The sequence below is a fragment of the Molossus molossus genome, unplaced genomic scaffold (assembly GCF_014108415.1).
Source record: "Molossus molossus isolate mMolMol1 unplaced genomic scaffold, mMolMol1.p scaffold_m16_p_10, whole genome shotgun sequence".
NCBI classification, from domain to species: domain Eukaryota; kingdom Metazoa; phylum Chordata; class Mammalia; order Chiroptera; family Molossidae; genus Molossus; species Molossus molossus.
The window spans coordinates 3,247,048-3,259,388 of NW_023425345.1; the positions used below are offsets into that span (position 1 = coordinate 3,247,048).

General features: G+C 40.2%; 1 protein-coding gene across 1 annotated transcript in view; it reads left to right on the forward strand.

The window, feature by feature from the left end:
• SLC25A17 (solute carrier family 25 member 17) overlaps positions 1-779 on the forward strand; it is a 56,405-nt gene extending 55,626 nt beyond the window's left edge. Inside the window, exon 11 of the transcript XR_004958295.1 lies at positions 711-779. The gene's annotated coding sequence lies outside the window, so the exon portion shown is untranslated. The remainder of the gene's footprint in view (positions 1-710) is intronic.
• The last annotated feature ends 11,562 nt before the right edge of the window (positions 780-12,341 follow it).

The window sequence follows — 12,341 nt, forward strand, 5'->3', positions numbered from 1 at the left end:
AATGAAGTGTTTGTGGACTCCGTTACTTAGTTCTTTAAAAGTGAACATTTTTTTCTCTCATTTTTTCTCCGGTCACTGGTAATTTCAAAACATGTGATTATCAAACTAATAATAATTGAAAGATTATTATTATATTTATATAATATATTATTACATAAGCTTTTGTGTTTCTAGAAAACAAGAATTAGGAGGAGCTACTAATCTGGGGACTAGACTGAATACTTGTTCCCTATTTAGGACAGAATAGTAAGGCAGAATTGGCTCATTACCACTTTTTATTTTACGTAAGGTTTGTGATTGTCTGTGCTGGGGCTTGGGTGGGAAGTACAAAACTGATTTTGATTTTTATATAGAAGAAGAATGACCATAAAGGTGCCATGTGTACTTTTTGTTTTAATTATACAGGTCACTTTGGAACTTGAATTTTTGAGCACAGGGTATTGTGGATTGGTATATTTGTATAATTCCCAAGTCTAATTATATAATTACATTAAGTGTTTATGATGTGAGAATGTATTTGATGCTTTCTTCTGATTTTTGTGAGGAACAATTTAATATTGAGATTTTATGTCCCTATGGAAGCTTATAGACTCACTAGTTGAAACTAGGTAATGACTCACCCAGTTTTATAAAAATCTTTGATTAATAAATTATTTGAGAGAACTTAAGAGTTGGGAAATTGAAATTTTTCTTTTTGATTCTTTTTGTAGTTTCTCTAGAGTACGAGGATTAAGAGCTTTAGAGATTATATTGTCACTGCAGTAGAAAATTTAATTTCTGTAAGTATTTAATCTGGGTTTTGAAGTGGACTCTAAAATTTCTACCCATGTCTATTTTACAGTTAAGTTTGAAACACAGAAATAGGATTTGCCATAAGAACATAAGCCGTGGGAGTTAGAATCTTGGGTTTTATTCCCAACTCTGCCACTGACTAGCAAATTACGTCATCTCTTTGTGCTTTAGCTTTTTGATAAGTGGAGATAATAATACTCACTACCCACTTCAGAGGACATTTGGGAGCTAATGATGTCAGCTAAATCCCTTTATGATCGTGGGAGAGGGAAGATCAGAGTGAAACTTGTGACAATGCCTAGATTTATATAGCAATTTTCCCTCTTAAGCTTATACACTTTCTTATTTTATAATCCCAATATCTCTGTGAAATAGGTAGGGACAAATAACAATATCCCCATTTAATTACAAGGAAATTGAGATAGAACTATCAAATGACTTGCCTGGTTGGAGCCAGGACTAGAGTGAGTTTTCTGCAGTCTAAAGTAGTGATTAAAAGAATGGGTTCTGGAATTAGGTTCAACTCTGATCCTGTTTCTTACCAGCTGTGGGAACAAGGCAATTATGGAACTTGTATAAAACTCAGTTTCTTCAACTGTGAAATGGAGATCTTAATAAAACAGTGTGGTTGTGAGGATTAAATACGATCATTTAAATTGTTTTAGCACAGTGCTGCCACATGAGAAGAGCAAGGTAAATGTTAGCAATGACTATTATTATAATATTATTATAGATGAGGAATGTGGCTGTTTGGATAGATATGGTTCAGAGGAAAACACTGCATTTTGAACCAGACCTGGATTCAGATTTTCATTCTATCAATCACTCAGTAGCATCACGGGCACAAACAAGTCATTTCTTCACCTTTCTGAATCTATACCTTTATCTGCCCAATAGCAGTGTTATATATATATATATATATATATATATATATATATATATATTCCTCAGAACAGCCTTGTGAGGTAATTATTTCTACTGGACAAATGAGGACATATATATGTGTGTGTGTGTGTGTGTGTGTGTGTGTATCCATCTGGCACAGTACGTGACATATGGGCTTAATAAATGTGTTTTTTTTCACTGAGATATAATTGACATATAACATTAGTTTCAGGTGTACAACATGATTCAATCAGTATATGTATATATTGCAAAATGATCACCACAATAATTCTAGTTAACATCTATCACCAAAATATCCATCAAATAGTCCTGGCCATTGTGGCTAAGTTGCTTGGGCATTGTCCTATGTGCCAAAAGGTTGCTGATTCAATTCCTGGTCAGAGCACATGCCTGGGTTGGGGGCTCAATCCCCAGTAGGGGGTGTGCAGGAGGCAGCTGATCAGTGTTCCACTTTCACATCAATGTTTATTTTTCCCTCTTCCTCTCTCTCTAAAAATCACTGCACTTGCCAGAGTTGCTCAATGGGTTGAGCATCTTCCTGTGCACTGAAAGGTTGCTAGTTCAATTCCCATTGAGGGCACATATGGGAGGCAACCAATTGATCCGTATTTCTCTCACATTGATGTTTTTCTCTCCCTCCCTCCCTCCTTTCCAGTCACTCTAAAAATAAATAGAAAAATATACTAAGGTGAGGATTAACAAAAGAAAATAATAATAAATTTTTAAAAATATGTATATCCATCAGATAATACTGTTTGAACTGAGAAAATCAACTAGGTTCTACTTTGGGGTAGTATTTTCTCTTTCCATTCGTTTGGGGGTTTTTGTTTGTTTGTGTTTTGGTTAATTCTCATCCAAGGATATTTTCCCATTGATTTTTTTTTTTTTTAAGAGAGTGGAAGGGAGAGAGGGAGTGGAGGAGAGCGAGAAAGAGCAAAACATCAATGTGAGAGAGGCACATGGATTGGTTGCCTTCTGCACATGTCCCAACCGGGGGAGGGGATCAAATCTGCAACCCAGGTATGTGCCCTTGACTGGGAATTGAACCTGTGACTCTTCTGTGTGCAGGCCAACACTCTAACCACTGAGCAATACCAGACAGGGCAAAAAATCTTTTTGTTTTTTTTTCCTTTATTGATTTTAGAAGGAGAGAAAGGGAAAGGGAGAGAGTGAATATCAATCAGAGTGAATATTGATCGGCCGCATCCTTCATGCCCCCAACTGGGGATCAGGCCCACAACCTGGGCATGTGTCCTAACCGGGAATCGAACCAGCAACCCCTTGGTGCATGGGTCGACACTCAACCACTGAGCCACACCAGCTGGACTAGAAATCTTTTATTTTTAATATGTTTTTATTGATTTTTTAGAGACAGAGAGGGAGAAATATTCATCAACTGCTTCCTGCACGCCCCCTTCTGAGGATTGAGCCAGCAACCCAGGCGTGTGCCCTGACTGGGAATCGAACTGGTACCTCTCAGTCCATGAGATGATGCTCAAGCCACTGAGCCACACCAGCTGGGCAAGAAATCATTTTTGAACACCTAAAATTGTATCAATTGCTGGGATTATCTAGAAATGAATAATTCTCAATCTCTGCTGTCATGTAGCTCATTGTTGAGCATGGAAGTCAGACAAAAAACAATTTGGAATTCTGTCACTGATGAGTTCTGATGAGAAATATACTATAAATATTCAGGAGTTGCTCTGGGAGCATGGGGAGGTCAGGCCCAACTCTATCTTGGTCTGTTTGTGATTAGAAGGCAACATTGGAATTTAGAACACACCAAGTAGTGAGTAAAGGACCTTCTTATTTTTTTAATTTTAGAAAGAGAGGAAGGGAGAGAGGGGGGGAGAGAGAAAGAAACATTAACTGGAATCAAATCCACAACCTGGGCATGTGCCCTGACCAGGAATTGAACCAATGGACCTTATTCGTCCATGGGACCATGCTCAACCAACTGAGCCACACTGGCCAATGCAGTATAGGACCTTCTTGACAGAGGAAATACATAGCATTTGCAAAGAAGAAAGAAGATAACACTTTCTTATTTGTACACGGATTTGAATTCTCAGATTTGAACACGTTGGATTGGGGGAGGGGGAAGACCATCAGGCCATTGAGAGCCTGCATGCAACAAGGGAGAAGAGGTGATCAGGACTCCCTTAAGAACTACTTAATAAGTTCTGTCTACAGTTAGAGTTGGGTCTAAAGTAAAAAGATACAGGTTGGGGGCAAACATAAGTTTACAGTTGTTCATATGGAAAAGAATACAAGAATAAACTCTTTCTCATACAACTGTAAACCAACTTTTGCCCCACACTATATTTCTTGTACTCTATGAATTTAAAATATAATTTTAAATACTTTGAAAATTAGACATAACATGAATTGTTTTGTTCTACCTCTGATTAGCTGGCAAGAGCAATTGAGGCTAATTGCTGCGACTCTCAGGATCTGGACTTGCCTTATCTAATCAATGTGAAAATGTGTATTTGAAAATAGTTGAGAGTCTAGTTGACGCGAAAACCCTGAGTACTTTATCATGCATTTGTTATTAGATTAAAAATTATAAAAGCAATGGAAACAAGGGAGAGGAAATTTAAAAATTGAGAAAGTCTGCTTTATTTTTTAATTTGCAATTAGTTTATAGGTGTGACATTTATAGACTTTCTAACATGTTCATTCTCTACTGTGAGATTTATTTTAATAACTTACAATGTATAGATGGGGAAATTGAGACACAGATCTGGTTCAGGTCCCATAACAGGATAAGGAGTTGAAAACAGGAATTCAGACCTTTTGATATTTTATTTATTTTCTTTATTGATTTGAGAGAGAGAGAAAGAGATGGAAACATCCATGAGAGAGAACATTGATTGGCCACTTTCTGCATGCCCTCCACTGGGTATTTGGCCCACAACCTGGGCAAGTGTCCTGACTGGGAATCAAACCTGTGACCTCATGGTTCGACACTCAACTGCTGAGCCACACTGGCTGGGCTCAAATACAATTAAATGTCAATAAATAGCTATCTCATAATTTTAGTTGCTCTATAGAATTATATTGTGTGACTGTATCATTTAGACCCCTATTAATGGGCTTTTGGGTTGTTTCCAATTTTTTGCTTTTATAAATGTAATGATAAAATCTTTAATATATGCATCATTTTATACTTTCCTGACTATTTTCTTTTTTTTTTTAAATCTTTGTTGTTGTATGTATTATAGATGTTCCTCATTTTTCCCCCATTGACCCCCTCCTCCCTTATCTCGCCCCCCCCCCCACCTTTTCCCATACTATTGTCTGTGTCCATTGGTTATGCATATAAGTTCTTTGGTTTATTTCTTTCCACCCCCTAACCCCTTTCCCTTTGAGGTTTGTCATTCTAGCAATGAATTTGTACTTCTTAATCATTTCACCTTTTCACCCATTCCCCCAACTCCCCTCCCATCTGGCAACCAACAAAATGTTCTCTGTATCTATGAGAATGTTTCCGTTCTGCCTGTTCATTTTGTTTGTAGATTCCATTGTCGATAGACATGTATTCATTGCCATTGTGTTTGTTCATATATTTTATCTTTTTCTTCAAAAAGACCCTTCATCTTTTCATATAATAATGGTTTGGTGATGATGAACTCCTTTAACCTTTTCTTGTCTGGGAAACTCTTTATATGGCCATCGATTCTAAATGACAGCTTTGCAGGATAGAGTAATCTTGGTTGCAGGTTCTTGCTTTTCATCACTCTGAATATTTCTTGCCACTCTCTCTGGCCTGCAAAGTTTCTTTTGAGAAATCAGCTGACAGCCTTATGGGAACTCCCTTGTAGGTAACTAACTGCTTTTCTCTTGCTGCTTTTAAGATTCTCTCTTTGTCTTGAACCTTTTGCATTTTGATGATGATGTGTCTTGGTGTGAGCCTCTTGGGGTTCATCTTGCTTGGGACTCTCTGTGCTTCCTGGACTTGTATGTCTGTTTCCTTCACCAAGTTAGGGAAGTTTTCTGACATTATTGTTTCAAACAGGTTTTCAATTTTTTGTTCTCGCTCTTCTCCTTCCGGCACCCCCAAGATGCGAGTGTTGGCACGCTTGAAGTTGTCCCAGAGGCTCCTTACACTATCCTTATTTTTTTGGATTCTTTTTTCTTTTTGCTGTTCTGATTGGGCGTTTTTTGCTTCCTTATATTCCAAATCAATGGTTTGCTTCTTGAATTTACGTACTCTACTATTGAATCTTTGTAAATTATTCTTTATTTCAGTTAAAGCCTCCTTTGTTTCCAGCTGTGCATCCATCATTTCTGACTGGTCCTTTTTTATGCTTTTGAAGCCCTCACTAAGTTCACTGAGCATCCTTATAAGCAGTATCTTGAACTCAGCATCTGTTAGGTTGCTTATCTCCATTTTGCTTAGTGCTTTTCTTGGGGTTTTGTTCTGTTCTTTCATTTGGGACGTCTTTCTTTGTCTCCTCATTTTGGCTGTCTCCCTGTGTTTGTTTCTGTGTATTACTTAACGAGAGGTATGGGGCTATCTGAGACCAGATGCTGCTTGCTTGAAAGAATTTAGGAAAACCTGAAGCAGGATCCAAGACAGGCCAATCCTATGGTTGGTTAAGCAACTGGCAACAGCTTGGGTGGGCCTGAAAGTTGGGTGGCAGGGCCTCAGGGAGTCACCAGGGCAGGGGCTACCAGTGTGAGCCAGGTTGCTGGAGTCCCAGGTATGGCGACTGTCTGCCGCTCCAGGGAAGGCCTCACCAATGAAACAAGTTTGTCCCGGAGAAGGCCCCCTCTCCAGCGCCAAACAGCTCAGTTTTTCCCTGTATGTCTCTGGTGCCCCTCGAGCTGCCTTCCCTCTAAGCTTAGAGGGAGAGAGTCCGATAAGTCCGAGCGCGGGCCCTTTAAGGAGCTGCCTGGGGCTCCAGCCGCCTTGGCCTCCCTGAGCCTCATTTCCCGCTGGTTTTTCCAGCCAGAAGTTATGGGGACTTCTCTTCCTGGCACTGGAACCCTGAGCGGGGCGTCTGGTGTGGGACAAGGATCCCTCAGTCCTCAGAGAGGACCTTCCCAGCCAAGGTAGCCTCCTGATCTTTATCCACCACACGTGGGTGTGGGACCAGCCCATCGCGCCTCCGCCCTCCTACCAGTCTCGATGCAGCTGCTTTAATTCCGTAGTTGTAGGACTTCCATTCAGCTCGATTTCAGGCGGTTTTGAATGATGGTTGTCCTGTAGTTTAGTTGTAACTTTGATGTGGTTGTGGGAGGACGTGATACCGCGTTTACCTACCCGCCATCTTGACCGGAAGTCCCTGACTATTTTCTTTAAGAAAATTTTCAGGAATACAACTACTGGGTCAAAGATATGCTGTGAAATGTTATTAAATTAATTCTGTCCAGCCCAGCCAGTGTGGCTCAGTGGTTGAGCATCAGCCCATGCACCAAGAGGTCGCCAGTTCAATTCCCAGTCAGGACACATGTCCAGGTTGGGCCAAATTTCCAGTGGGGGGCATGCAGGAGGTGGCCAATCGATGTTCTCTCTCATCGTTGTTTCTATTATCTCTCTCCCTCTTCCTTTCTCTTTCTCTAAAAGTAAATAAAGAAACAAATTTAAACTAATTCTGTCCCTTTATGTTCTTTGTCACTTTGGACTACAAAAACACTTTATTTCTTCACCTCTGTGTCGGCAGGGGAAATTCTGAGTGTGATAGCGAGGAAGCCAGGGTCTGGGCTTTCTGTGCTTTTTCATTGAATTCTTACGACCATCCTATGAAATAGAGTTAAATGAGGCATATCAAAAGTAAATATTATAGGAGTTTGCCCTGGCCAGTTTGCTCAGTGGTTAGCGTCGGCCTGCAGTCCTGAGAGACCCGGGTTTGGTTCCTGCTAAGGGCGCATACCTCGGTTGCAGTTTGTCCCCGGCCCTGGTTGGTGGTGCGGGTGGCAGCCACTCGATGTGTCTCTTTCACGTCGATGTTTCTTTCTCTCTCCCTCCCACTCTATATGAACAAAAAATGGGAAAATGTCCTCGGGTGAGGATAAAAAAAAATTGAGAAAAAAAAAAGTAAGTGTTACAGGAGTTTATAGGGATGAAAAAAATTCTAGCAGTTAGCTAAGATCAATAAATATTACATACTAAAGTATAATAATAATGGCTACCATTTATTTAGCACCTACTGTGCACCAGTTGCCATACTGGATGCTTTACATATATTCTTATTTAATTCTACAAAGCCCATGTTATTTTCTGTTTTTCCCTTTGAGTTTTGGTTCCAAATCTGCATCCTAGTTCCTGTGCCTTTGTTAGATGGCAAAGTCTAGAGGGCACAGATTTGCCTTTAATCATTTTTTGAGTCACCATGAACGTGGGGTTCCACTCTGTAGAAATGCTTTATGATTATGATGGTGTTTTTGTTTTGTTTTTTTATCCTCACCGGAGGACATTTTTGCACTTATCTTCAGATAGAGCAGGAGGGAGAGAGGGAGGAAGAGAAAGAGAAACATCAGTGTGAGAGAGAGACATCGACTGGTTGCCACCCATGTGACCCCAACGGGGGCCAGGAACAAATTGCAACCGAGGTACATACCCTTATCGTGAACCAAACCCCTGGATCTCTCTGGTCCGTGGGCTAACACTCTAACCGCTGAGCCAAACGGGCCAGGGCTGGTGGTGTTTTTTTTTTTAATCCTTACCAGAGGATATTTTTACATTTATATTCAGACAGAGTGGGAAGGAGACAGAGAGAGAAACATCGATGTGAGAGAGACACATCGACTGGCTGCTACCTGCACAACCCCCAACCAGGGCCTGGGGTGAACTGCAACCAAGGTATGTGCCCTTGGCCAGAATCAAACCTGGGACTCTTTGGTCTGATGCTTTAACCACTGAGCCAAACAGGCCAGGGCTGATGGTTTTGAAAATCAAAAAAGACTTTTACAGTTATCTTTGTTGACTTTTTAATTTATTAATGGGCTCCTATTTGATTGAAAGTGGCTGGGAATTTCTTTAAATATATTTTTATTGATTTTTTTTAGAGAGAGAGGAAGGGAGAGGGATAGAAACATTGATGTGAGAGAGAAACATTCATCAACTGCCTCCTGCATGTCCCAAACTGGGGATCAAGCCCGAAACCCTGGCATGTGCCCTGACTGGGAAACGAACTGATACCTCTCAGTCAGTGGGACTACACCCAATCCACTGAGCCACACCAGCCAGGCTGGCTGGGGTTTTTATTATTTGCAATCGGAGATATGGAGAAACCTGTAGGCCACCAGAGGGCATTGCAATTGGTCTCCTATATCATCTTCATTATAAATCACTGCTGTTGCAGATGCCTAGTAAAATGTGTTCCCAATTAAAAAAAAAAAGAAAAAAAGCATTCTTAGACTCGATGAGCAATATGAATAGGAATTGTGTGTTGAACTTGGTGAACCATACTTTGAAGCACCCTGTTTATAAAAGCAAAGAATGGATTAAGTAGTATTTTGCTGAAATTATAGTTTTACTTTCCTCAAGCATATGCCTAGACTTTAATATGTCACCCGTAACATACCATCTTCTCCCAGCCAGATAATAAAGCCAGTAGCTCTCAATATCAATAGAAATTCAAGTCAGAGAAACAAAAGGACACAGTTCTTGGTCTTTACTGGTTTTTATTGACACTAATAAAAACTTGCAAAACTGACTGGTCCACAGTTGAATGATTCCCTCATTTTTGTTCACTACCTGGTGGAAGTGACAATAGGCATAAAAATGATTTAAAGGAGAGCAGGAAGCAAAAGAAGTAAAAGGCGTTTTGACCACTCGTGAATTTATTTTTTATTTTTTTATTTTTTTTATCCTCACCCGAGGACACTTTTTTTTTTTTTTTTCATTCTTTGTTCAGATAGAGCAGGAGGGAGAGAGAGAGAGAGAAACATCGATATGAAAGGGACACATCGAGTGGCTGCCACCCGCACAACTGACCAGGGCCGGGGACAAACTGCAACCGAGGTACGTGCCCTTAGCGGGAACCGAACCCGGGTCTCTCCGGACCGCAGGCCGACTCTCTAACCGCTGAGCCAAACCGGCCAGGGCACCACTCGTGAATTTAAAAATCAATTTAAGCCCTGGCCAGTTTGGCTCAGCGGTTAGAGCGTCGACCTGCAGTCCCGAGAGGCCCGGGTTCGGTTCCTGCTAAGGGCCCGTACCTCGGTTGCAGTTTGTCCCCGGCCCTGGTTGTTCGTGCGGGTGGCAGCCACTCGATGTGTCCCTTTCACATCGATGTTTCTCTCTCTCTCTCTCTCTCTCTCTCTCTCTCTCTCTGTTCCTGTCTCTCCCTCCCACTCTACCAGAACAAAAAAAGAAAAAAAAAGAAAAATGTCCTCGGGTGAGGATAAAAAAATAAAAAAAATAAAAATCAATTTAAATCCCTACTAAACAACTGGTTTTAATGTAAACAGTTGTTTCCACATCTTATTGATGCTTCTGAATTATAGCCAACTAGAGCTCTCATTGATCTGTGCTCCAGGAGCAATTGAGATATTAATTTATTTCACATATTTATTGAGTAAATGCGTACCAGCCACTTTCTAAGCACTGGCATACAGATATGAATAATAATTACTCTTTCTCTATTGATTTGTAGTTTATAAAAAATCTGGCATCTATTATCTTACTTGGTACTCATTTCATACCTCTGAGATGATCTGGGCAAATGATATATCCATTTCATAGGTGTGTAGCCAGGTTCAGAAAGATTAAATGAATATTCACTTTACACAGCCAGAGTAGGACTTAGGTTTTCTGACCAAATCCTATTCTTTCCTACAACCATGCTGTCTTACTAGAAGTGAGCCTATTACTCTCAAGGGAGGATTTGAGTAGTATAATGTGCCAAAGGACCCAAAGTTAGAAATAGATATATTATAGTCATTTGGTAATTTTGATTGTTTACTTTAATACACAACTTAGAGGGGGTGGGGGGGTGGGAAGAGATAAACCACAGAACTTATATGCATGTATGCATAACCAATGGACATGGACAACAAAGCCAGGGACGGGGCGGGGGGGATGGGTAGGGGGGTGCCAATGGGGTAAAAAAGGAGAAACATCTGTAACAACAACAACAAAAAATTAAAATTAATTAATAAAAAATACACAACTTAGCAAATAAGTTCAAAAGCTTACCGATACTGTTTCTCTTTTTCAAAAATGGAAAGTGGATTCAGTATGCAGGCACTTTTTAAAAAATAGATTCTGGCCCTGGCCGGTTTGGCTCAGTGGTAAGAGCATCGGCCTGCGGTCCAGAGAGACCCGGATTCGGTTTCCGCTAAGGGCACGTACCTCGGTTGCAGTTTGTCCCCAGCCCTGGTTGGGTCGTGCGGGTGGCAGCCACTTGATGTGTACCTTTCACGTCGATGTTTCTCTCTCTCTCTCTCTCTCTCTCTTTTCCTCTCTCCCCCTCCCACTCTATCTGAACAAAAAACAAAAAAAATGTCCTCGGGTGTGGATTAAAAAAAAAATAGATTCTTTTTTGCTACTTGGTTGACACATTTACCAGGAATTTAACTCTTTCAAATCTATGAGTCCCCACGTCTTTCTTTAAGGTAGGTATAATTTATGCAGTAAATGCCCATGTTAAAAAGAATGAGTCCATCATTTCAGTGTCAGGCTATGGTAAGGATGTCCCTAACACAAAGGTCCCTGTGTGCATTTTGTTTCTTTAGTAGTTTGGGGAACATAATACCGTTAGTACAGCACTATTGAGTACTTTCTGCATTGCTTTATTTCTCTGTTTACTTACCTCCCTCCCTCAGTAGACGAAGAGCTCTAAATCTTCATCACCATGACTATGTCCAGGCATTATTATGAGTTCTCTTGTAACTGTTTTTCCGATTAGTATATATATAGAGGGAGATGGGGTAAAGTGTTGAATTTAGGTTTATCTAAACCAGAGTATCTAGAGTTGCAATCCCTATAATATGTATTTTGACAAAAAAGTAAGACGCAGCTTACTTTTAGTAAGATTTAATGCCTTAGTAATTTCACCACATTAAATACAATATGGTACATGTACTCCTACCTTCCTCTGAAATGAATAAACGGTGGGGTGTGTCCAGGCAGAAGGGAGCTGAGAAATAAATGCATAAGTTTAAGAGCTTATAAGCAGAAAAAATACTATGATTAAAACAAGAATGCTGGCACCGTCTTTATCACATTACACTGTTATTTGTTCCTGTCACTCCTATTCCTGGAGTCAGGTTTCATTTTTGTGTCTCCAGTACCAAACAGTAGACTTAATAATGGTGCTTAATAAATCTTGTTACCTTGCACCAAAGATATTCTGCTAATCAAAAAGTCAACAAATAATTTTGAGCATCTGCCATGTACCAGTGACTTTACTAATGAAAAAGGGTACATTTTGTTTTGTTTTCTTATTAATTTATTTTTGTTACAGATGTTTCTTCTTTTTCCCCCATTGACACCTTCCTTCCAATCCCCCCCCCCCCCCGCCATGCCCACATGTTGTCTATGTCCATTGGTTATGCATATAAGCATATAAGGTTTTTGGTTTACATCTTCCCTTTCTCCCAGCCCCTCATCTGAGGTTTGTCAGTCTGTACCCTACTTCTACGTGTCTGGGTCTATTTTGTTCATCCGCTTATTTTGTTCATTA